The following is a 27,018-nucleotide window of genomic DNA, read 5'->3' on the forward strand; positions in this document are numbered from 1 at the left end:
TGTAAAGCAGAAAGCCTATAGAACAGTCTGTAAATGAAACATAACAAATTTCTGCCAATTTAATTTTTATCAACTATATGCATTTATATTATATAGAACACTACAGCACAGTACAGGCTCGTTGGCCCACAATGTTGTGCCAACCTTTAAACCTACACTTAAGAACAACCTAAGCCGGTGCCACCATTTAAAATGTCGCAGGAGTAAACAGAATATCGGGAACAGCAGATCAGCTGTTGGGGGTCTCTGTACTCGGCAAACCACTCTATCTTTCTCTCGTTGGTGGGGGAGAGTTTGCTGCCGAGTCTTGAGTTGCAGAACTCTGGGGGGGGAGGGAATGTGATATAAGAGACTTTCACACTGTAAAATAGTGTTTTTTTGTCTTGTAGTCTCCTCCTTGCTGTGTGACATCTCTCTATCCCTTTAATAGGGAGAGAAAGAGCCTGTGGTGTGTTGAACTGTCAGGTGAACGGTTTGTTCTTGCCGTACTGCAGATCATGGTCTTTCTTGGGGCCTTGTTATTGATTGCTTGGTGGGTGGAGGGTGCTGATGCTTTGCTGAAGTAAGTGTGGAGGGGGAGGGCTGATGCTTTGCTGATGCTTGTGAGTAAGGGCGGAATGGGGGGTGCGCTGGGATTGTAATATTTTTATTGCCACTTATTCTTTGGGATACTCTTCTGTTTTTATGGATGTCTGTGATGAACAAGAATTTCAGGTTGTATATTGTATACATTATCTGATATTAAATTGAACTATTGGAAAGTCAATGTTAATTTCTGTTTTTCTCTCTGCATATTCTCCCTGACCTGCTAGGTACTTCCAGCATTTTCTGTTTTTATTTCAGATTTCCAGCATCTGCAGTCTTCCTTTTTGACAGAAAGTATTCAGATTATGCAGGATGTGATGATCACTGTGAATGCTATATGCTGAATTGAGATGATTCAGATAGTGCTTAAGTTGGTGTCAAGCTGAAGTCTCTGTCAGGATCACGCATCAGACTTTTTAAAGTTCATTGGGATAGTTTTGGAGAGAGACAGAGAGGGAAGTTAGGGGTCAAGTCAAGTTTATGTATCGGGATGTGGGGGAGTTAAAGGTCAGGGCCCCACTCTGCACCCGACAGCCAGCGACATGGACCGCTCCTTGCTCATATGCCAGCAACATGGACACGTAACAAAGGACATCCATGGCTGCTGGGTCCAGGAGAGCTGGAGATATGAGGAAGCACGCAGGCCCGTCAGTCAGTGCACCTCGCGTCTGGAGCTTTGTGTTCCATTATCAGTTAGTCAGAGGGTTGATACCAAAGATTTGAGCCCAAAGTTGCTTGGGAATTGGATGTCAAAGCCTGGAGACTGAAGGCTTGACCTGGAGCTGGAGGACAGTCTGTGTGAATGGGAAGGAGGAAAGGGACTTGTGTTCTGTTTTGTTTTCTTCTGTTATTTTCAAAAATGATACATCTCACTGTATGTTTCAATATGCATGCGATAAATAAATGTGAACCTGAATTAATCTTGTAATAAAATTATGAGCTTTTATGAAACAACTGCAAACCTACAGATACACATCCACCGTGGCAAGTTCAAGGTCACAGCTGATGTCAAGAGGGCAGCAATAAAACACCACACTGCAGCTGCTAGTGTAATTCATACAAGGATAAAACCCCCAGGATGTCCTTGCAGACACAGCTGGGAATTACAATTGCTTTACAATAAACCATGTGCTATCTTGATTATATTACAAAACCTCTGCTGATTTTATTATTGGCAGCTAATAATACCAGTTGGCAAAACCCTTCTCTCCTCAGTTTAATACAGCTCGCTCTGTGCATTTTTGCTCTCAAGGGAAGGTGTTGTTGTCGTCTGTATGCATCATCATACATTATCGGGTCAGAACCTGTGCATTAGCAGTATGATTATGTCTGGCAATGATTTTTCTTTTCCTCCCTAACAAAGTTGACGCAGACAAAGAGCAACGTAAATACTAGTATATGAAGAATATCCATCTCACACAAGCTGTCAGACAGAGGGATAAATCCCTTCAGCAAAACTAAGGAGCTGATTATTGACTGCAGGAGGGAGAATCTGGATGTCCATGAGCCAGTCCTCATTAGAGAAGCGGAAGTGGAGAGGGTCAGTGAATTTAAATTCCTTTGTATTATCATATGAGAGGACTGTCTTGGGACCAGCAAGTAAGTACCATCACAAAGAAGGCATGACGGTGTCTCTGCTTTCTTAGAAGTTTTGGCACATCACCTAAAACACTGACTCGGTAAATGCACAGTGGAGGGTATGCAAACTGGTTGCCTCCTCTTCTGGTTTAGTAACAACAAATCCCTAGAATGGAAAAACCTACAGAAAGTGGTGGATACAGCCCAGTCCATCACAGGAAAAGCCCTCTCCACCATTAATCACATTTACAAGGAGAGCTGCCACAAGAAAGCTGCATCCATCATCGAGGATCCTCCCCATCCAGACCATGCTCTCTCCTCACTGCTACCATTGGACAGGAAGTACAGGAGCCTTAGGTCCCACATCACCAGGTGGGAAACAGTTATTACCCTACAACCATCAGACTGCTGGATAACTGCACTCATCTGAACTCTGAATTGATTCAATAACCTACAGGCTCACTTTCAAGGGCTCCACAACTCATATTTATTTTTTATTTGCAGTTTGTGTTCTTTTGCACATTGGTTTCCTGTCAGTCTTTATTTATTTAGTTTTTCATAAATTCTATTGTATTTCTTTATTTTCCTGAAAATGCCTGCAAGAAAATGAATCTTAAGGTAGTACATGGTGACACTTTGATAATAAATTTACTTTGATTTTGACTTCATTTTCTCACACCATAGATTGGATAAAGCAGGATGACATTGGAGTTGGCATTGCTTATTGGGGTGACCACAGCCTCTCAAACCCCATTACACGGAATTAATTTATTTCACGTTCCATCAATCACTGAACTTGAGGAAAATAAACTGAATGCACAACTTTATGTTCCTTGACAGCACAAGTAACATTCAGAGAAAATACCAAGATGCAAAGATTCTTTGGCTTCTTGACTAACACATTGGCTCTACACTGCAAAGCCGAGGAATGAGGAGCAGTAGAGGTCCAGAAGAAACGGCATTACATGTTACATATTTGCACACTGCAAAGACTTTCAGTCATGATGGAGTGTGCCAAGGGCAAGTTAGTCATTGGTCTGAGTTCAAGACATGGAAAGTGCCAGAGATGACAGAGGTCAGTGTGTTGATGAAGGGGAGTTCGAGCACCCTAAGGAGGGTTTATCAAAACTACAAGGGTTGAGGAGCTAGGTCATCACAGGGGTTGGGGGGGGGGGGTGGTTAATGTGATATGTGATGGAAGGCTGTGATTGGTTGCTGCTTTACCATTCTACCACGCCACCATCATCCACCAAAGGCTTGTAACTTCAAACGAGACTGCAGTTCTTTCAACAAGACTTCATTGTACAAGCACTCTGAAGTACTCCAGAAGTAGCCATGAAGAAAGAAAGAGGAGATGGGAGGAGGCTACTGAAAGTTTGGTCATAGTCATAAGTTACTGGATAGGAAACTCAAATACTTGCAATTTTTTTATGTGCCACTCAATGGATTCCAAGGTGCTTGATCTCTCTCTCACACACACACAATGTTCTCAGAAGTTCTACAGCCATCTCTGCAATGCCCTGGTCACTTTTCCTTTCTTCTTCTTCAAGGACCCTGTCAGAGGTGCCATCCTCCAAATGATCCCTCTTCCACGCACCAATTTCACTCCCAGGCAAACCTGCGACATAGTGGTCCCATCTATTCGCCTGTTAGAAGTTGGCACTTAATAGTTTGCAGCATGCACACAAAGTCACGCAAATGACCTTTCAGATACATGTGGCATCACTCAAAAAGGCCCATGATTTCCAATTCCAAACAAATGGCACATAGCACACCATACATGTGGAAAACTACCTTCAGCTCATCAAGCCCTTTCACACATGCAATGATTTCTTGTCAACGAGTCACTTGTACCCACTTTGATAATGTGGTTGGTGATCGATATACAAGTCTGAATTTTCAGACTGGCAGTTATGTTTGTTGTGAATGAATGGAATTTTGTTAAACATTAATCAGAACTTCAGAAGCCATTTCCTTCATTATTCCAGGAAGGGCAATCATTTTGCTTTAATTCTCAAGTAATTTTAGTTTCAATCTTTTTTCCTTTGCAACTTTGCAATTAAATAATTCAATTATACATGATTCATTAACAAGGTATTATTCCTTCTCTTTGCAGGGAGGGTTTCTTCAAATTGTTGCAAGTCCCCACATTCAAGATAGACGAGATAAACCCTCTGGTCTATTTTTAGCTCTGGAGAAGTGAATGGAAAAAAGAACAAGGAGCGTGGATGTAAAATAAAATTAGACAAAGCTAACCTTGATTGCATGCCAGAAGAGCCTTTTACAGCCTTGTGAGTGGTCGTCAAACTGCAGTCTTCTGACCTTCCAGTTGTCATTTAGTGATGTGGAAGAGTTTGTCAGATTGCTTGAATACTTCAGCAAACAAAGGCTGTAATTAAAACAGAAAATACTGAATTCCAATTTGCTCAAAGCTCTAAAGCTTCTTCCATCTCTTTCTGATGCAGGTGACAGTGTATTTTCCAAACTTGCCAACCCCTCCATCTTTGTTTCTATACGAGGGCCAGTCCTGTACCGTTTAATCTTACCCAGAGCAGTTACAACCCCACCATGTGACTGCTGTGCACAACATGAAGCTAACGTTCACCCTATAACAAAACAAGGCATTAGAGATTGAGCACGTTCCGTGTTTAGAGCATCTATCATGTCCCACAATAACTGGCATGCAGCAATGAAAAATAGACCCTGTGCACAGGACGATTATTACAGTGCAGTGCCTAGTCCTGGGAAGAGAACATTAATAGCAAAAAAATGCGTGTCAGAGCTATAGTTGAGAGAGGACATTGTTGATGTGTGCAACCCAAACAGCACTCGGCACTCATACACAATGGCAGTGATATTGTTCCTCAGTGTTTAGCTTATGCTTGCTGTCTAAGTACAAGATGGGCTTCATACCACCGAGACCATGTTCTATATCTGGGGCATGCATTTATGCTACTCTTCTAGTCAATCTTCTAGTCAAGACAGCTCCAAGGGGTACAGTACTTAGAAACTAATGATAGAATAAATCAAAGTCAGCATGGTTTCCGTGAAAGGAAATCACACTTGACAAATCTGTTAGAGTTCTTCGAGGAAGTAACAAGCATGGTGGACAAAGGAGAGGCTGCGGATGTCATTTACTTGGATTTTCAGGTGTTTGATAAGGTGCCTCACATGAGGATGCTTAACAAGATAAAATCCTATGGCATTACAGGAAAGACACTGGCATGGATAGAGGAATGGCTGACAGGCAGGAGGCAGTGAGTGGGAATAAAAAGGGCCTTTTCTGGTTGACTGCTGGTGACTAGTGGTGTTCCTCAGGGGTCGGTATTGGGATCGCTATTTTTCACATGATATAGATAGTGGAATTGATGGCTTTATAGCAAAGTTTACAGATGATACAAAGATAGATGGAGGGGTAGGGAGTGTTGAGGAAGGAATGCGATTGCAGCTGGACTTGGTCAAATTGGAAGAATGGGTAAAAAGGTGGCAGATGGAATTCAGTGCTAGGAAATATATGATAATGCATTTTAGTAAAAGGAATGATATTATCTAAGTGGAGAGAAAATTCAAATGTCAGAGGTGCAAAGGGACTTAGGAATCCTGATACAAGACTCTCAGAGGGTTAATTCGTACATTGAGGCTGTGGTAAAGAAGGCAAATGCAATGTTGGCACTTATTTCAAGGGGAATAGAATATAAAAACAAGGAGATAATGCTGAAGCTTTATAAGACACTAGTCATGCTGCTCTTGGAGTATTGTCAACAGTTTTGGGCCTCTTATCTCAGAAAGGATGTGCTGTCATTGGAAAGAATCCAGAGGAGGTTTACAAGGATGATTCTGGGAATGAAGGAGTTAACATATAAGGAGCATTTGGCAGCTTTGAGCCTGTACTCACTGGAATTTAGGAGAATGCAGGGGATCTCATTAAAACCCAATGAATGTTGAAAGAACTGGATAGGGTGGATGTGAAGAGGATGTTTCCTATGGTGAGGGTATCAAGAACTAGAGGGTACAGCCTCAAAATTGAAGAGCATCCTTTTAGAACAGAGGAAAGGAGGAATTTTTTTAGTCAAAGAGTGGTGAATCTGTGGATGTCCTTCCTCACACATTCATGTTGTGGGCCTTTGAATGTGGAGTGGAGGCCTTGGCTTCCTCAGGAGTCTGGGGAGGTTCAGCATGTCATCGAAAACCTTGGCAAACTTAAACCTTAAGGCCATAAAACATAGGAGCAGAATTAGGCCATTCAGCCCAACGAGTCCGCTCCGTCATTTCATCATGGCTGATTCCAGATCCCATTCAACCCCACACAGCTGCCCTCTCACCAAATCCCTTGATGCCCCGATCAATCATGAATCTATCAACTTCTGCTTTAAATATACCCATGAATTTGGCCTTCACCACAGTCTGTGGCAGAGCAATCCACAGATTCACCACTCTTTGGCGAAGGGGATTGGGAAAATTAGGTTGGTGTCGGATTGCAAGAGAGGGAATTTGTTGTATGCCTACGAGATGGCTTTTTAGAGCAGCTTGTGTTTGAGACTACTCGGGGAAAGGTCATCTTAGATTAGGTGTTGTTTAATTACCCAGATTTTATTAGTCAACTTAATGTAAAGGAACACTTAGGAGAAAGTGATCATAATATGATTGAATTCAGACTGCAATTTGAGAAGGAGAAGCTTAAGTGACACGTATTGCTTTCGCAATGGAACAAAAAGAATTACAGAGGCATGAGAGAGGAGTTTGCCCTGGTGGATTGGAGGAGGGTACTGGCAGGGTTGACGTCAGAGTAGAGGTGGCTGAAGTTTCTGGGAATAGTTCACAAGGTGCAGGATAGATATGTCCCACAGAATTAGTTGTTCTCAAATGGCAGGGCTAGGCAACCGTGGATGACGAGGGAAGTTAAGGACTGCATAAAAGCCAAGGAAAGGGCATATATGGTAGCAAAAGTCAGTGGGAAGTTGGATTAGGAAGCTTTTAAAATCCCATCTGTAAAGCACGTCTACATGAAAGGTTGCCATAGAAAAGCAGCATCAATCATCAAAGATCCTCACCACCCAGGCTATGCTCTTTTCTTGCAGATGCATTCAGGTAGAAGGTACAGGTGCCTCAGGACTTGCATCACCAGGTTCAAGAACAGTTACTACCCCTCAACCATCAGGCTCTTGAACAAAAGGGGATAACTACACTTATTTACAAACACCGTAATATTGTTATATTCAATAGGTACATTTAATGTCAGAGAAATGTGTACAACATACATCCTGAAATTCTTTTTCTTTGCAAACATCCACGAAAACAGGAGTGCCCCAAAGAATGAATGAGAGTTAAATGCTAGAACCCCAAAGCCCCCCCCAGCTCCCTCCTCCCACGCATAAGCAGCAGCAAAGTGTCGACCTCCCCCATCAGCAAAAAAGCATCTCACCCTCCACCAAGCACTCAAGCGTGCTGCAAAGCATCAATAAAGACACAGAACTGGAATACCCAAAAGACTATTCATTCACCCGGTATTCAACATACAACAGGCTCTCTCTTCCCTAATAAGGGAAAAAGAGGTGTCCCGTTTCACAGCAAGAGGGGAGACATAACAAAACAACTCGCCGATTTATGGTGTTAAAAGTCTGCTGTGTTCCTTTTTCCAAGCTCTGTGCCCAAAGAACTCGGGTCTCTGGGCACACAGCCAGCTCGCTGCCTTCAATCTTCAGTGTACTCCCACGACACATCAGGTGGCGGCTCCGACCTCGAATCTGCCTGCCTCCAGAGCCACGAAAATCTGGCACCCAGAAGGCACACTAGTCCTCCCGGTCGCGTCCTTGGTATATCAATGGATGTTATATTGTTACTTCATATTCGTTAATTATTTAAATCTGCATCTGCACAGTCTGTTTACAGTTACCGTTCTATAGATTTGCTATGTATGCCCGCAGAAAAAGAATCTCAGGGTTGTATGTGGTGACACGTATGTACTCTGATAATAAATTTTACTTTGAACTTTGAGACTCTGGCCTGACCTCACATTCCGGTCCCAAAACCCTAACCTGACCCTAACTCCCCTTTGCCCTCAAAGCAATCCCTACAAACCTAAAAAAAAGACAGTGAAATGCGAGCCGTGGCCTTCATGGAGACTGAAGCTGGATCTCACGGATCGGTTGAGCATGATTACATGTGAACCTATCAACAATACCTTAGAATAATGAAGCAAATACATGTCCAGACCCAACCTTGTTCAAAGAGTAGCAGCAGGTTTATAAAGTAGGCACCCTAACTTCTGCCGGATTCAAGAGCGAAGTACTGCTGGTTCTAAAACTGCCACATGACTACTGCCCACGTCTAACCAAGGATAATCAAGAGAACAATTTTAGGAATGCTGGGGTGAACCCAACTCATTCATACTGTTAGGTGCAGAACCATGTGATCAAGTACAACAGGCATGCAGTGAAGGAGGACTTCCTGGTAGGATAAGACTTAAACATTACTTTATCCTCCACTTGATGGTGCAACTCCTCATCAAGCACCTGCATAGGGAATCCCAAGTTTTAACATTTCCCTGGAAAACCTGGTCCAGACTGTCAGGAAAGGCTCACTGAACCACAAACTTGACAGGAAACAGATTAAACACAAGAAATTCAACATTAAAAATGCTGGTGGAATATAATAACTATCATATTAAACATCCTGGTCAAGGCACCTAACAGGATCATAATTAAACACCAACCCTTTGCTGCTCTCATGTCCCTTTCAGCAAGTCCTGATGAAGGACCTTGGGCCGAAATGTCAACCGCTTATTCATTTCCATATATGCTGTCTGACTTGCTGAGTTCCTCTAGCAAATGGGAATTTTCACATGTGTGGAGCTTAAGGTGAAAATTCAGCCACTGCAGGAAAGGACTGGCTGTACCACATGGGTTATGTTGTTTGCAATCAAATTAAATCAATTGATGTTGCATGAATTTAAGCTGCAGTTACCCTACGAAGTCATGTCTTTGAGATACAAGAGGGTCTGCATCTGCAGGAAATTTGGAGCAAGGCACAAAATGCTGGAGGAACTCAGCAGATCAGACAGCAACTATGCAGGGAAATGGACCATATCTTTGTGATGCAGCTGGAAACCAGAGCAGCAGGAGTAAACCTGCACAGTCCCAGGGAGAGCGGGCGCACGACCTGCATGGTCCCAGGGAGAGCGGGCGCACGACCTGCACGGTCCCAGGGAGAGCGGGCGCACGACCTGCACGGTCCCAGGGAGAGCGGGCGCACGACCTGCACGGTCCCAGGGAGAGCGGGCGCACGACCTGCACGGTCCCAGGGAGAGCGGGCGCACGACCTGCAGGGTCCGAGGGAGAGCGGGCGCACGACCTGCAGGGTCCGAGGGAGAGCGGGCGCACGACCTGCAGGGTCCGAGGGAGAGCGGGCGCACGACCTGCAGGGTCCGAGGGAGAGCGGGCGCACGACCTGCAGGGTCCGAGGGAGAGCGGGCGCACGACCTGCAGGGTCCGAGGGAGAGCGGGCGCACGACCTGCAGGGTCCCAGGGAGAGCAGGCACACGACCTGCACGGTCCCAGGGAGAGCAGGCCCACGACCTGCACGGTTCCAGGGAGAGCAGGCACACTCCATACAGACAGCACCCAAGATCAGGATGAAACCTCAGTAACTGCCCCACTGTCGTTGCTGCCCCACTGCGCTCTCTGCAAAACAACTAAGAAAGAAATTTATGTAAAATTAGAAGTTCAAAGTAAATTTATTATCAAAGTACATATATGTCACCATGTAGAACCCTGAGATTCATTTTCTTGCCATATACTCAATAATTCCATAATAGAGTAATAACCATAACAGAATCCATGAAAAACTGTGCCAACTTGGGCATTAAACCAGTGCGCAAAAGAAAAAGGGAAAAATAATAACAATAATAAATAAATAAGCAATAAATATTGCAAAGACAAGATGAAGAAATAATTAGATAATTAGGTCCATAATTCCTCTTTGAAGGTGATTGGACCGTGGTGTTCATCAATATTGAATGCACTTACAAAAATCTTTACTAACATGGTAAGAAATGGATGGAGCAGCAGGAAAATGGCAAGACACAATTAAATTTGCAGCTTTGAAGATATCAGCACCTGTAGGCCTTACTTTCATTACAGCAGAATCGTTTGTTCCTGACAGTGAAATTCCAGTTTGGACTCACATATTCATTCTGGGGCCATGATCAGTATTTCCTTAGAAAAGATCACGTTTAATAAGATAAACTGCTGCTTGCGATCCTCACCACTGGTCTTCCAGCTACCTAGCTTACCAAAGGCTACAATGCCTGTGGCACAGTCATGGTTACAGAAGAGTGCAGTTCTAAATGGGTTGCCATCTGAGCTGCACTGTGTATCAATGAACTGAAAAGCTGCCCAGAACCCTGCTAACCCTGGGACATGATCAAATCTCTGTTCCTGCTCACTCTGATCATAAATGGAGCAGCAGATTCAGAGAGAAGGAGCCAGAGAGAGTGGGATTGAATATCAATGAAATGAGAGGAGGAGTGGGAAGTAGGAAAGGAGAAGAATAGGAACAGAACAGAGTGAGAGTGAGAAAAAATAAGGGACTGTGAAGAGAGAGAGGGAATGAGAGAGAGAGAGACAGAGAGAGGGGAACAAGAGAGAGGGATACAAAGAGAGGAAGGACGAGAGAGGCATACAGAGAGAGACAGGGGAGTAACGAGGGAGAGAGGGCTGAAAGGCGGGGGTTGAATTGGCAGGGGGTGTGGAAGAGGCAGGGGTGGATGGAAGAGGAGGAGAGTGGAAGACGAGGGGGATGGAAGAGGGAGCAGGGTAGATGAGGCAGGGGGAGGAAGAGAAGGGGGGTGGTAGAGGGGTGGATGGAAGAGGCGGGGTAGATTAGGTGGGGGGGTGGAAGAGAAAGGGGGTAGATTAGGCGGCGGGGTGGAAGAGGCGGGGTGCAGAAGAGGCAGGGGGGATAAATGGTTTCATATTGTCTCATGCATTGAGGTACAGTGAAACAGTTAGTCTTGCAAGCTATCTGTACAGATCTTTTTAAACCATCATTACATCAAGGGAGTACAAAGGGGAAAACAATAACAGAATACAGAATAAAGTATTACAATTACAGTTATAGAGGAAGTGCGGGGCAGGTAGACAATAAAGGTGCAAGGTAGACTGTGAAATCTATTTTACCACACGTTTTGAACTGATCGATATTCTGCCGTGTACTTTGGCAGTGTTCCACACTGTCCACAACTCCACCAACATTTGCACTAGCTGCAAACATGCACCTACATTTTCATCCAAATCATTTTTATGTATGTAATGGTAGATTAGGGTAATTTTTCTTGTAGTCTAACTTGCTGTATGCTTCCTTATCTGGTTCTATGATCATCCTTTTCATAATTTTGTTCATAAACATTCAGTGTATTTTCAATAATTTGCTGGAATGTTGTTTCTATATATTTTTTATTTTCTTTCTCTACAGCTGATGCCATAAATCGAACTGTCATATCGGCTGTTCATATCAAAATAATTTACTCATCTGTCTAGATTGAGCTAGTTTGCAGTATAAAGCTGACCACCAGTTCTTCCTTACTGACAATGGTGTGAGTTGGTTACTGTTATTTCTTTGTTATGAACATCTAATAAAATTGCTGTAAAAACAAAAGCTTTCTGGAGCACATTACCTCCAGACCCAACTATTACAAATGGTCCCAACATTCATCCTTGTAGAGCACCACTGGTTACAGTTGTCTGGTCACAGAGAAACACTCCTCCTGCACGATATTCTATCTCCTATGACCAAGTCAATTTTGAATCTAGTCAAAGTCAAATTTATTATCAAATTACACATACTGTATTTTACTATATATTATCATGAGGTTCATTTTCTTGCTGATACTTACAGGAAAATAAAGAACAATAATAGAATTTGTGTGAGATTGAAATAGTGTGAATATTAATTAAATTTGAATCGACCATTGAGGTCATCTTCAAAAGGTGTTATCTCTAAAAGGTGGCAATAATCGTTAAGGACTCCCACCAACCAGATCATGCCTTCTTCCCATTGCTATCATCAAGCATGAGAGGAGGCATCAGTTACATACATTTGTGTATTCAAAAGTGGTGATTTTTGTCACTGAAAGTTAGTGAAAAATACACAGTAAGGCAATTCAGAACTGCTTTGCTCACTGCAGTTTCAAATATTCACGCTTGGAAATGCCAGACGTAGCTGGGAGTGAAAATGAAACGATTTCACTACTTCTCCAAGATGGCAACTACAAAATGTGAAGCATCTTGAATGTTACAATGAAATTGACAATGCAGTTATCGAAAGCATAGTGTGAGGCCACTCCATTATTTACAATAGGTGTCTGTGCTCATTTTGTTCATTTACAGTTGATCAAAAGAATACAGCAGCATACACTGTATAAATTCCTCTGTTGATAACTATAACGAACTAATTCACAGGTTTATAGTACTGTAGTAGTATTAGTGGCATTCTGAATTATTCTATAAGTCATTTAAAAATATAATTTGTAACTCAGTTAAGCAGTAGTTTGTCTTTTTTATAACTTTTAAACTATTTCCATTAAACCATCTAATTGGGGTAGCCAGTTAATTGGGCAAAAATATACTTGCCTCTCAATGTGTTCCAATTAACTGGAATCAACTGTGTACATGTGTGTATAAATGAACTGGAACTCCCCACCATAATCCCTCAAAAGCATTTTAACACAAGAAGAAATAACAGTGCTGGTCACTAGAAATGCAGGGGCGGGCTGTCGACCAGCCCCCACCCCCACCCCAAAGCATCACACACTGCCCCCAGCAACCCCAGCGTCCATAGCAAAGACCAACCAAATGTTCTGGTGGGTGTCAACACTGCTGCCTGTTTGTGTGAGGCAAGAGGCAGGGCACCTGGAGTGTCATGTCCTTCCTTCAGCCTCGCTGGGTTCGTGGTGGCCAAGGCTGGCACGGCGCCAGTTGCTCCTGGTGCAGCATGACTGCCTTCTGCCGCTCAGGCAGCTGCACTCATTACACCACATCAGAGAGGCAGTAAAGCACCTTCCTGGCCCCTTCCAGTGGCTTCCAAGCCTGGGGGATGGACTCTTCTTCCGGGAGGGGCCGTAGACCCCATACTAGGGCCCCCACCATGTACTGCTGCTTTGGCAGCGCAGACTGGCGGTTGGGCCCCTTGTGGGACTTGCAAGTGTCGCAGCAGTGCACAAACAGCTCCACGTCCTGCCTGTACCCAGGCCAGTAGAAGCGTTCGCACAGCCTGCCCAACGTCTTTGCAACTTCGAAATGGCCGGCCCCCACCAGCCTGTGCACCGACCACAGCACCATGGTGCGAGCCCCCGGGGGACCACCAGCTGCAGGAGATGTCTGTCAGCATCGGACAACCGCCATTGCCGGAACGGCAACCTGTCGTGGACCTCCAGCGTTCCCCCATTGTCAGTATAGGGCTTCGGTCTCTGGGTACAGGGCAGAGACCTCTGCGCACTTCGGCCGTCGTCCCACAGTCAGCCATTCCCTCACCCGGGCCAACACGGGATCGCTCACCTGTTCGCTGCTGATCCATGGTGGGGAGGTGGTCACTGGCTGTCACCTGAAGCGCCATCACGGTCATTTGCCCGTGGTTCAGCTGTGTGGTGTTGGGCCGCTGTAGTGTGTGCTGCACTGCCCCGGCCGCTGTGAGACCGGTGGTAGTTGCTGCCCCCGCTGGAACCACTTCCTGGAGCTGCCCTGCCGGAGAGCCACGGCTTCAGCACGAAGGTAGAGTACTGCCCTGACACATCCACACGGGCCCCACAGCGGGACAACAGGTCTAGGCCTATGATGCAGGACTCTCGGATGTCGGCGAGCCACACCTCGTGCTCCACTGTGTTTTTCCCCACTGCGATGCGATGCGCAGCCTCCTCTTCCCTCGCATCGCCACACAGTCACCGACGACCGTCGCCAGCAGGACTGCTGTCGTTGTCCACCTGGGCAGGGACGGCTGGTCCGTGTTGGGGAGAACACCGGGACGGATGATAGTGATGGTTGACCCCGTGTCCACCAACGCATGCATCTGATGCCTGATGCCCACGTATAAGCCTTGCTCTCCACCCAGAGGAGCGACAATGCAGGGGTTCTGCCGGAGGATTCGGGCGGCGCTCCCCGCTCGACATTTCCCGACGGATGCTCTGAGCTGTGGCGTGATGCCGGTGTGGGGCCGTCACAGGCCAAATGACCTACCACACCACACCGGTTTCATGGCCCGCGGCGGGGTCGCCACGGCGCTGGTCGGACCTGTCTCACGGGCTTCTCCTCGTCAGTTTCCTGCTCACTCTCGGTGACAGAAGCCCAGGCTCATGCTGGAACACCTTGGGGGCTAAAATTGCTTCTGCCCTCTCCGCCTCGGTCAGCGGTGATGGCGACGTCAGGTGAATATGCTGCCGATGGCGCTCCGGCGTCAGCGCCTTTACAAAGGCGTGGAGGGCAAGCTCTTCCTGGGCCGCGGGAGGGAACTGGGGGTAGCCACGCTGAGCGCAGTGGTGGAGATCAGCTGCCAATACCCCCAGACTTTCTCCCATACAGCGCCGCCTGCTGCACAGTTCTTCCCTCATTGCTTCCGCCCACGGCCTCTGCTCAAAATGCCGCTCCAGCGCCACAACGAGCGCCCTGTAGTCACGCTGCTCTGCTGGCAGTAGGTTGAGGAGGGCCCGTACATCTCCCTCCGATGCCAAGGCAAGGTGCACTGCCGTCTCGATGGGACTCCACCCATTGTGCCATGCAACAAGTTTGACTTGTGCCAGGTAAGGCTCCAGGCGGCTGGTACCATTGTACCTGGGGAGCTTTGGGGTAGACCTTAAGGTGCAAATCGTCAAGGCCGTTTGATCTTCCTGTTGCTCTGGCGGCGTCTGCCATGGTACCATTCATCCCGTGGCTACGGCATCTCAGGTTCTGCGGTGCGGGTCGCCTGGGTACACTCACTCCGCTGAGGCACAATGCTCGGTTCCCAGGTCCTCCCTCCGGGTCTCGTCTTCATGAGCCCTGCCATGGGTGCAGGGGAGGCACACTGCTCGGTCTCTCATCTTATTCCCGGGTCTTAAGGCACTCTATCCAACATTGTAGCTCTTCAATCTCATTGTTGATCTTGCATCCCACTCCTGACACCAATGTGGCCAGCATTTGGTCCATAATGACAGACGAGGAAGTTCGTTAAACTCAGCAACAGTTTTATTGTGACAGATCGGGCACCATGACCCGGAGAGTGAACCCAACCAGCCTCACACCGACCCGGGGGGGGGGGGGTGACCATCACTCACCCTGGTTACATAAATACACAGGCAAATAACTGCATAACCCAAGCTAAACTGTAACAATAAGTGAACTGAAACTCCCCACCATAATCCCACAAAAGCACTTTAACACAAAAACAATAAACTGTACTGGTCATTAGAAATGCAGGGGTGGGCTGTCGACCAGCACCTCCCCAGAGCATCACACTAGTGTGTGTGTGTGTTAGCATATATACAGTATACCTAGACACACACACACACACATAAATACACTTGTATATACACTTAAAAACAGTTTGAAGAGAAGTTGGCTTGAATTGATTGGACAAGAACACTGGCAGGGGTGATGGCAGAGCTGCAATGGCTGGAATTTCTGGAAGCAATTTGGAAGGCACAGGATATATACATCCCAAAGAGGAAGAAGTATTTTAAAGGCAGATGACACAACTATGGTTAACGAGAAGTCAAAGCCAACATGAAGGCCAAAGAAAGGGCATATAATTAATAGGAGCAAAAGAGAGCAAAAATTAATGAGAAGTTAGAGGATTCAAATACTAGCAGAAGGCACCTAAAAAGTAATTAAGAAGGTAAAGATGGAATATGAAAGTAAGCTAGCCAATAATATTAAAGGGGATATCAAATGTTTCTTCAGATACTGTACATAAAGTGTAAAAGAGAGGCAAGAGTAGATATCAGACTGCTGGAAAATAATGCTGGACAGATAGTAATGGGGACAAGGAAATGGTGACACGGATGGACTTTTAGGCAATTTTTCCTGTCCTGAGGCTTTACTCCACTAATACCAGCATTTCAAACATAGAACATAGAACAGCACAATATCGGCCCTTCAGCCCACACGGGTATCCCGGACTTTTTTTATATAGACATACAGCACGGAATATGCCCCTCCAGCCAGCCCTTTGAGCCATGCTGCCCAGCAATCACCCAATTTAATCCTAGCTTAATCACGGGACAATTTATAATGACCAATTAACCTACTGACCAGTACATCTTTGGAATGACAAAGGAAACCCATGTGGTCACGGGGAGAACGCACAAACTCCTTGCAGGCTGCAGTGGGAATTGAACCCGGGCCACTGGTACTGAAGTGTTGTACTAACCACTACACTACCATAACCTACTCTAAGATCAATGTAACTCTTCCCTCCAACATAGCCCTACATGTATCTATCATCCATATGCCTATTTAAGAGTTTCTTAAATGCCACTAATCTACTTACTCCACCACCACCCCTAAAAGGGTGTTTTTAATATTCATTCTAGAGATGTGGGCTTCACAGGCTGAGCCAATATTTATTGACAGTCTGCACCACTGTCTGGTATGGGAGGTTTGCTACTGTAAAGGACCGAAAGGAGCTGCAGAGGGTCATAAACCTAGTCAGCTCCATCTTGGGTACTAGCCTTCCTGGGATGGCAGGACTTTCATATGAAGAAAGAATGGATGAACTGGGCTTGTACTCGTTGGAATTTAGAAGATTGAGGGGGAATCTAATTGAAACGTATAAGGTCCTAAAGGGATTGGACAGGCTAGATGCAGGAAGATTGTTCCCGATGTTGGGGAAGTCCAGAACGAGGGGTCACAGTTTGAGGATAGAGGGGAAGCCTTTTAGGACTGAGATTAGGAAAAACTTCTTCACACAGAGAGTGGTGAATCTGTGGAATTCTCTGCCACAGGAAACAGTTGAGGCCAGTTCATTGGCTATATTTAAGAGGGAGTTAGATATGGCCCTTGTGGCTACGGGGGTCAGGGGGTATGGAGGGAAGGCTGGGGCGGTGTTCTGAGTTGGATGATCAGCCATGATCATAATAAATGGCGGTGCAGGCTCGAAGGGCCGAATGGCCTACTCCTGCACCTATTTTCTATGTTTCTAAAGTACCCAGGACATCTTCAAGGAGTGGTGTCTCAGAAAGGCAGCATCTCTTATTAAGGACCTCCAGCACCCAGGGCATGCCCTTTTCTCACTGTTACCATCAGGTAGGAGATACAGAAGCCTGAAGGCACACACTCAGCAATTCAGGAACAGCTTCTTCCCCTCTGCCATCTGATTCCTAAATGAACTTTGAACCCTTGGACACTGCCTCACCTTTTCAATATACATTATTTCTGTTCTTTGCATGATTTTTAATTACTGTAATTTATTTACTTTTTTATTTATTATTATTATTTTATTTTTTTCTCTCTTCTATATTATGTATTGCATTGAACTGCTACTGCTAAGTTAACAAATCTCACGACACATGCCGGTGATAATAAACCTGATTCTGATTGTCCATCCCTAGTTGCCATTGAGAATGTGATGGTGAGTGCCTTCTTGAAGTTCTGCAGTCCTTGAGATCTGGCTGTACCCACAGTTCCTTTAGGGAGGGAGTTCCAGGGTTTTGACCCAGTGACAGTGAAGGTACAGCGATATACTTCCAAGTCAGGAAGATGTGCAGCTGGAGGTGTTCCCTGTGCTTTTGCTGCCCTTGTCCTTCCAGCTGGTAGAGGTGGTGGGTTTGGAAGGTGCTGTCTAAGGAGTCTGGGGGAGTTGCTGCAGTGCATTCTGTAGACGGTACACACTGTGTGTTGGTGGTGGAGTGCGTGAATGGTTGCGGACGGGGTGACTATCAAATGGGTTGTTACATCCTGTTTGGTGTGGAGCTTCTAGGAGTTGTCAGAGTTGTGTCATCCAGGCAAGTGGAGTGTGTTCCCTCACACTTCTGACTTCAGCCTTGTAGATGGTGGACTTCACTTTTCACAGTAGCTCTGTGTGTAACCACAGGGAATGCAGTTTTACGCCATCTCTCCTTGTCACTCAGGGACGTGAGCACTCCATCTAGATAAAGCAGTCCTTTATTTGTACCTCCTCCAATCCTGTTGTGTTGCATTTGCTGCCTATGACGTGGCCTCCTCTGTGAGAGAACTAGATGGGAATGGTGTGACTGCCTATGACGTAGCTTCCTCTGTGAGAGAACTAGATGGGAGTGGTGTGACTGCTTTGTGGAATGCCTTTATTCAGTCTACAAGAGTGGCTCTGAGCTTCCCACTCTGACCTCTCTGTCTTTGGCCTCCAACTCTTCCCAACAAAGCTCAAGGAACAGGAGCTTGTCTTCCGACCAGACTCATCAGGAACCTTGCAATTGAACAGCTTCAGATAACCGGTCTTGGTTATCACAGCCCATTTACAGAAGGTAGAACAATACAGCATGGTACAGGCCCTTCAGCCCATAATGTTGCATTGACCTTTTAACTTACTCTAAGATCGGTCTAACCCTTCTCTCCCACATAGCCCTCCATTTTTCTATCATCCATGTGCTAGCTAAGAAAGGCTCATGCTTGATAAAAAAAAATTGAGGATTATGTGGAAGGGAAGGGTTGGAAATAAAAAAAAGTCCCAACTGTATCTGCGGCTGCACCACCCCTGCCTGCGTGTAACACACACTCACCATTTTCTGCATAAAAAACAAACTTATCTGTGACATCCTTGGGGCTCAACAGCTTCAGATAACCAAGCTTGTATTTCACATCTTGTTCTTTAACCCTTCCTCTGCCAGCACCAGCACCACCCTCACGTGTGATTCTGTCACTTTTACTTTCCACACTCTTACTCTGCCCCTCCCCCCTTCCTCTATAACTTAAAACACGTTTGATTTCCCATTCCTTTTATTGGTTCTCATGAAACGTTTCTCTTTCCGCAGATGTTGTCTAACTGAATGAGCACTTCAGCCTTCCCTGCTTTTATTTCTGATTTCTAGCATCAGCAGCCTTGTGCTTTTCGATAAATGTTCTGTCTTGGTAAATCATACCACAATGGAGACATCATGTCACTAATTAGCTGTAAGTTTGCTGTAATGATCACCTAGTTTTCACTTGAGATGCAAGGACATAACTTACAGATCATATAATTTTCTGCAACACAGGCACCATTATATTCCCAAACTCAGCCAGCCCCACCATGGGCAATAGCCTCCCCACCATCTTCAAAAAGCAATTCCTCAAAAATGTAGCACCCAGCATTTGGGACCCCACCACCCAGGACATGTCCTCTTCTCATTAATACCGTTAGAGGAGAGGAACAGCAGCTTGAAGACACATACTCAGTGCTTTAGGAACAGCTTCTTCCCCCTTCACCATCAGATTTCTGAATAGCCAATGAACACTCCCTCACTATTTTTACTCTCTTTATGCACTACCTTTATATATACATATTGCTTGTTATAATTTATAGTTTATTTTATGTATTGTGCTGTACTGCAGCCACATAACAATAAATTTCACAATATTTATCAGTGATAATTAATCTGCTTCTGATTTTGTGTAAATCACTGAGCCAGGTAGGTCTCACTCTTGTCAGAAGGAAAGCATTTGTGTGGCAGGTCAAACTTCTCTTCCTTTTCTATCAGTGGCTATTCCGACACAGAACAGTTATTAACTGGAAGTGTGCACATTCGGGGAAAGGAATTAAACTGTATAATGTTAATATTTTCCAGCATGTGGAACTGAAAATCTATTTTATTTCAGGCTGAATATACAAATGTACTTATTAGGAACAGAAATAGGCCACTCAGCCCCTTAAGCATGCCCTGCTGTTTAATAAGGTCACAACTAATTAGATTTTAATCTCTACCCTGCCACTGTTCATCCCCTTGCTTATCAACAATCTGCCTCCTTTCACCTTTAACATATTCGAAGACTCTTCTTCCACTGTCCCTTGAGGAAGAGTGTTCTACAGACTCAAGACCTTATGAGAGAAATAAATAATCATCTTGTATGTGTCTTAATTGGGCTGTCTTTAATTTAACTAGTGACCACTAGATCCACATTCTTACAAGAGGAACAATCCTCTCCCATTAAATCACTCAGGATCTTAGACATTTTAATCAAGTCACCCCTTACTTTTTCTAATTTTTTCCCTAAAATCCCCTCCTCCAACCCCTCCCCAACACTGAAGCCTAGCCACCACCATATAAAACTCCACGGCTCCCTCTCCCCACAATAAAGCTTCCCTCCAAAACATCAAATGCAACCCACTCAACCAGATCCAAGCCTCCTCACCACCCCGAACCCACCTGGCTTTAGAACAGTATGTCTCTGAAGTAAAACCATCTTCCTCATCCAACACGTTCAAACCAGGAAGCAAATTCTGAACTTCAGGAATGTTGAAAGGTCAGACAGAGGAGTGGAGAGAACAGATGTAACCTTCCAGGTCGATCACCTTCCATTTAGTTAAAGATCTTTAATTCTAAACCTTGACTGTTTTCTCTCTTCAAAGATGCTGAGTGTATCCAGCCTTTAGCTTTTGCTTCCATGGCAGGCATAGCTTCGCATTTTTGTGAAGTCTATCCCCCTGACATTGATCCACAAACAGAGACGCTGGCTCACTGACACACCAACATCTCCTCACTCGATGTCCTGGCTAGTCCTAAATAACACAGGCACAAACTGAGCAGAAGATGATCTGTGAACTGGTTTGGACTGAAAATCTTTGAAATTAAATTGTGTTTATTTCAATTTTCTTTTAATCCATCAGCTCCATCACAGGAACACACCTTCAAGGACATCTTCAAGAAGGCAGCATCAATCGTTAAGCACCCTCACCATCCGGGACATGCCCTCTTCTCATCGTATAAATGGTAATGCACCTGAAGACCCACCCACAATACTCTAAGAAAAGTTTCTGCCCCCCTGCCATCAGACTTCTGATTTGCACGTATTAGGAATCTGATCCTGAGTGTTGGTCAGGGTGCAACATGCAATGAAAAACAACATTCAACAATTACAAAGAATAAAGAATGATATAAAAAATAAAGTTAGGGGTTAAAATACAAAGTTAGAATACAATATGCACAAACTGGTAAATACCAGCATGTATTTAAACTGAAAACAGCATTATACAGAGTGGTTTAAAGTGGCTAAAGTACAGTGTGGTGATGGGTAATGAAGAGGAAACAATGTCTTTTAGTAAGTCGCAGAGATTTCAGGGTGAATGGATTTTACGAGCATTTCCCATATCAAGCAGTCCAGGAAGAGAATTTGTCAATATCAGCCAGCCTATTAATCAATGCTGGATATTCAGGATCAAGTATTCATTTTATTCTCCATATACATTTACATATATTAGAAAATTGCTGTGTGTGTTGGTGCAAAAAGCAACAACGTTCAACAATTATAAAGAATAAAAGTATGAAGTTAGAGATTAAAGTACCAATATGGAATACATGTGAATAAATACCAGCATGTATTTACAATGTAAACAGCATTATAAAAATTGGTTTAAACTGTTTACGGTGCAGTGTAGTGGCAAGGGTTATAGATAGAGGGAAGTGGCGGCTACTGAGATTGGCTGATCACATCTTCAGCCTTTGAGCTTTTACGATGGTGTACAGGTTTTGTTTTAATAGCCCCATAGTGTTTCCAGCAGTTAGCTTTTTGAAAAGTTCAAAGTACAAAGTTAATTTATTATTAATGTATATATATGTCACCATATGCAACCCTGAGATTTTTTTTTTGCGAGCACACTCAGTAAATCCATAATAGAAAAGGCAGTTTGGTGGGGGAGGGGTGATAGTGACCACAAACATTCCTCCTGCACTATTTATTTTTGTAACTTAAAATAATTTTCACGTCTTTCACTGTCCTGCTGCCACAAAACAACAAGTTTCACAACATAGGTAGTGATAATAAACCTGATTCTGACTCTGCTCTTCTACATTTGTCAGCGCAGTATCTGAAATGCAGGCATGAAAAGAGAATGGGAGGTCACTGTGATCTGAATATCTGGATAGCCCAGATTCCATTGTCCAATGTGCCCTTGATTATTTTTGCAGCAGAGCTAGATAGTTTATTATACCTAAAAATGGACTGAGTCTGACCTCTTTCTGTACTCCAGCTCCCCATGACAAAGAGCTGGCGTTTATTACATAGTGTACCAGATTAAACAAGGATTTATTTTCAAACCATTGTCCATCACATCAGTGACAGGTTCTAAGAATGAAGCTGTTTCAATTAATTTTTACAAAGCAGAAATGAAAATGAAGTGAAATGAAAAAATACTCCATAAACTAACAACCTTCTACACTACTGACGGATCATGCAGATCCATAATTCAAGTAGAAAGAACTCTCATTAAAATTGAATGAGGTGAATCATTCTGCTGCAGAGGGATGCTGGACCCACTAGCAGGAAAGGATTGCCAGGGTGAATTCATAAAACACTGCCAAGGACACAACCAGATGATGGATACAATAATACAGTCAATACAAAGACGGATAGAAAGGCAGGTAGTCTTGAAGAAGCAGGGCATTGGTACAAGGACTTTGACAGATTAGGAGAATGGGCAAAGAAGTGGGAGGTGGAATACAGTGTAGGGAAGTGTGTATGGTCATGCATTTTGATAAAAGGAATAAAGTCACAGACTATTTTCTAAATGAGGAGCAAATTCGGAAATCAGTGGTGAAGTGAAAACTGGAAGTCCTTGTGCAGGATTCCCTAGAGGTTAATTTGCAGGCTGAGTCAGTGATAAGGAAGACAAGTGCAATATTAGCATTCATGTCAAGAGGACTAGGATATAAAAGCAAGGATGTAATGTTGAAGCTTTATAAGGCATTGGTCAGAGTGCACTTGGAGTTTTATGAGCAGTTTTGGGCCACTTATCTAAGAAAGGATATGTTGGCATTCGAGAGGGTCCAGAGGAGGATCATTAGATTGATTCCAGGATTGAAAGGGTTAACATATGAGGAGTGTTTGATAGTGCTGGGCCTGTACTTGCTGGAGTTTAGAAAAATGTGGGGAGAATCTCACTGAAACCTATCAAAGATTCAAAGGCCTAAGTAAAGTGGATGTGGAGAGAATATTTCTTATAGTGTGAGAATCTAAGACCAGAGGACACAGCTCCAAAATACAAGGAAGTCTGTTGAAAACAGAGATGAGGAGGAATTTCATTAGCCAGCGTGTGATGATTCCATGGAATTCATTGCTGCAGGCAACTGTGTAGGCCAAGTTATTGGGTATATTTAAAGCAGAGGTTGACAAGTTTTTGAATGGTAACAGCATCAAAGGTTACTGGGAGAAGGCAGAAGAATGGGGTTGAGAAATACAATAAATCAGCCCTGATAGAATGGTGGAGCAGATGTGATGGGCTGAATTGCTTAATTCTGTTCCTGCCTATTATCATCTTATAAGTGGAAATGAGAAATAAATAGCACTTGCCCATTAGTCATTTTCTGTTGCTGGAAAAATTTTGTGTTTCATGGCTCCATTTCAACCAGACATGCAATTCTGAGAGGTCATTAATTTTCAGTAGAGGAGTCAATGAGACGGTCAGAACACAGAGACACAAAACTCAGTTGGATGCCAACAATTTCAAAACGGGACACTAAAATAACATGTTTTATAAAGTGCTGAAATATTCCAGGTTATATTGAGTCAGGATTGAAGTTGCTCTTCTTTTAATCTGTAAAGTGGAATTGATTTTTGCACGTCAGTTCATGTAACTCCTTTCTTAGGCCAATGTGTCCAGTGTTGAGGTGCTAGTTCCACTCACTCAGGTTGTTTACACTGTGTGGCCCGTTTGATCACGATTCTGAGCTCTGCCTTAGCAGCACACTCCCAGGTTCACAGAAGGAAGGGCTGAAGGATGCATTCAAGCTGAGAGATATGGGCTGCTTCAGAGATTGATCATGGATAGATTTATATGAGCTGGCATAAGATCATGGCCAGAAGGACAAATACTGTGCTGTTCTGTTCTATGTAATTCACAACCAAGTACCCTTCAAATCGAACATCTTTTGCTTTAGTACTCGGTTGATAATTCCCTTTCTCCATGTCTGACATTTGTGATAATGGTCACCCACATTCTCAAGTCAAACACAATTTGAGAGCACAAGCATCCTTGGCCAGTTTATGGAAATATAGAATTTTGAGTACAGATCTGAAGTGCTGGACAGTATAGCTGAAGCCCCAACATCACACAATACTGGAATGAAAATCTCTGCTGAATCTGTGTCACTTGTCACTCAACACCATGTTTATTAATTCTTCAAAGCCCTGCACTCCAACTGGTTCAAAGTTCAAAGTAAATTTATTATCAAAGGAAACCTTGTCAATTCTGTTTTGTTTTGAGAGTCTATAATGATCTTGGTGGGGTGTATGGGGTGTCAGGAGGGAAGCAGCTCTGGTGAAGGGGTTTCTCATGCCCATTCCAGGATAGTTCACTCACCTTTGGTTCCCACCAGACATTCAGCTCTCTCCTGTGGCTCAAGGTAGCTGTTTGCAAGAATCAGCAGCCACACCCGGGCACAACACTTTGACAGGCAGACAGACTTGTACCCCAGTGAGATAGGGACAAGCCTGTCCTAGCACACGAAGTCAGCTCTGCTGGGCAGATGAGATCTACAGTGAGATCTGCAATGCTCTGCGGAGACCGAAGAGCATGACAAGGCACAGAAGACATCATGGTCATCCACTGCAACCAAGGAAGCCCCCAGATAGTGACACTTGTTTGTATCAGTGGCCCCATACTTCTTAGGTTGAGAGAGTGGAACTGCCCCAGTGCAATGCTCTTCCACTTTAAGCACTCTCCCACACAGGCATCCTGTCATTGTCAGACACAATGGACAATCACTAATGATTTTGGCAAGACCATAGATATAAGAACAGAATAAAGCTATTTGGCCCATCGAGTCTGCTCTTCCATTCCATCATGGCTGATTTATTATCCTTCTCAACTCATTCTCCTGCCTTTCCTCCGTAACCTTCGTCACCCTTACTAATCTGGGAGCTATTAAGATCTGCTTTAAATATACCCAATTACTTGGCTTCTACAGCTGTCTGTGGCAAATGAAATCCACAGATTTATCACCCTTAGGCGAAAAAATTCCTCCATCTCTGTTCAAAAGGGATGTCTTTGTATTCAGAGGCTGTGCCCTCTGGTCCTAGACATTTATCATCTGCAGTAAAACTCTGTATTAACATTAGGATTTCTAAGATCTGTAGTTCACAATAGGTTATTTACGTCAAAACAATGGGTCCATAGATTCAAAAATCTGCAGACTCCATAGTATCAGAACATGGCTTCTAGAGTAATAACGGACGGAATGCAGTTCCTCTCACTTTAACATCCCTGATTTCTTGATTTAAGAACTTGGCCAATAATTAGTTTATTTGTTTGTTCATCAAGTGTGGATGGAAGTGGCCGTGCCAGCGTATTGTCACTTCAGGAGTAACCAGGAGTTTGTGAGTCTGGAGACAAATAGAAACCAGGATAATGAGGGCATGTCTTTTTCTTTGAAAGACTTTAGTGAAAGGGAAAGGGTTTCACTCCAATCTAGTAGCTTGAAAATTCATAATTAATTATTTAAAATTAAATAGGGAATTGAACTTGCATCTCTGGATCAATGTCCGAGGATGTTGGTTACCTGGAACAGTAACTAAATGATTCAGCTATCGTAGCTTTTGGAAAATAGTATTGCATTTTATTCCTAATTAATTTAATTATTTGAATTTAAATCCCTTAGATGTTGTAGTGGGATTTGAACTCATGAACTCATTGATCCAAGTAAATTAACCACCAGGCCACCACAGTCAATAACTGTAGAACTGCAATTCAAGGCAACGGGTAGAAAAGGTGGAGCAAGAAGCAGTTGACACTTTGGCAGGGACTAACATTGATGCCAGGGGATGACCATGTCCCACACGAGAGTGTCTCCAGACCTACCCGATGTAAGGAAAGAGTTAAATTTGATTCTTCCTTGGAATATGCCTCAATGTGTTACACAAAACGGTGTTGGTTTGGGATGTGAGAAGCTTTTGAAAAAGTACCAGGAAACCAGTCCACAGCCATATTTTGAGAAAACTCTTTGTGAGTGCCAGTCTCTGGTCTTCTGAGTAGATAATGATGAAAATCATGATCATCTGGAAAAGTACTGGGCTAAATGTTATGACAGGTTTTTAAAATGTATAAGAAGGGGCAATTCCTTTCTGCAATGGGGTAATGTTCCTGCTGTGTATTTAATATTACAGTATTGTTTGAGTAACATTGTAAGTGTATTGTTTGATTACACCTTCTGAGCTTACCGAATTTATTATAGGTTACATGCAAGAGGTACGTGAATAACATATGTCATTACACCACCAAATCATAAACGTGCGCCTCATGAAAGTAAGAATAAAGTAGGCATGTTATTACTGCCTCCATGATTTCCCTTCAGTTAGTTTTATGCTTTGGAGTTACAAAACATAACGGTGAAAATGAGGAAGTTTTAAACAAAGCCGAGATAATTACCTACCTGTTGAATTGCAGTGCGGAGTTAGTGTTAAAGCAAAGCGCAGTGAGATGTTCATGTTAAACAAAAGCGCAGTGAGGTGTTCATGGTAAAGTAAACAGCAGTGAGATGTTCATGTTAAAGAAAAGCGCAGTGCGATGTTCGTGTTAATGAAAAGCGCAGTGAGGTGTCCATGTTAAAAAAAAGTGCAGTGAGACATTCGAGGTATTTAAAAGCGCAGTCACATGATCGAGTTAAAGAAAAGTGCAGTGAGGCGTTCAAGTTAAAGAAAAGCACAGTGAAATGTTCATGTTAAAGTA

General features: G+C 43.9%; 1 protein-coding gene across 3 annotated transcripts in view; it reads right to left on the reverse strand.

Annotated features, from left to right (window-relative positions):
* Positions 1-27,018, reverse strand: part of LOC140210390 (RNA-binding Raly-like protein) — a 1,435,753-nt gene that overhangs the window by 981,003 nt on the left and 427,732 nt on the right. For 2 of the 3 annotated variants that reach the window (XM_072279313.1, XM_072279310.1), the window contains exon 2: positions 4,420-4,552. The gene's annotated coding sequence lies outside the window, so the exon portion shown is untranslated. Of the gene's footprint in view, positions 1-4,419; positions 4,553-13,715; positions 14,313-27,018 lie in introns of those variants that run through there. The other variant, XM_072279311.1, reaches the window with a different exon arrangement.

Source organism: Mobula birostris, chromosome 15 (genome assembly GCF_030028105.1).
Source record: "Mobula birostris isolate sMobBir1 chromosome 15, sMobBir1.hap1, whole genome shotgun sequence".
Lineage (NCBI taxonomy): Eukaryota > Metazoa > Chordata > Chondrichthyes > Myliobatiformes > Myliobatidae > Mobula > Mobula birostris.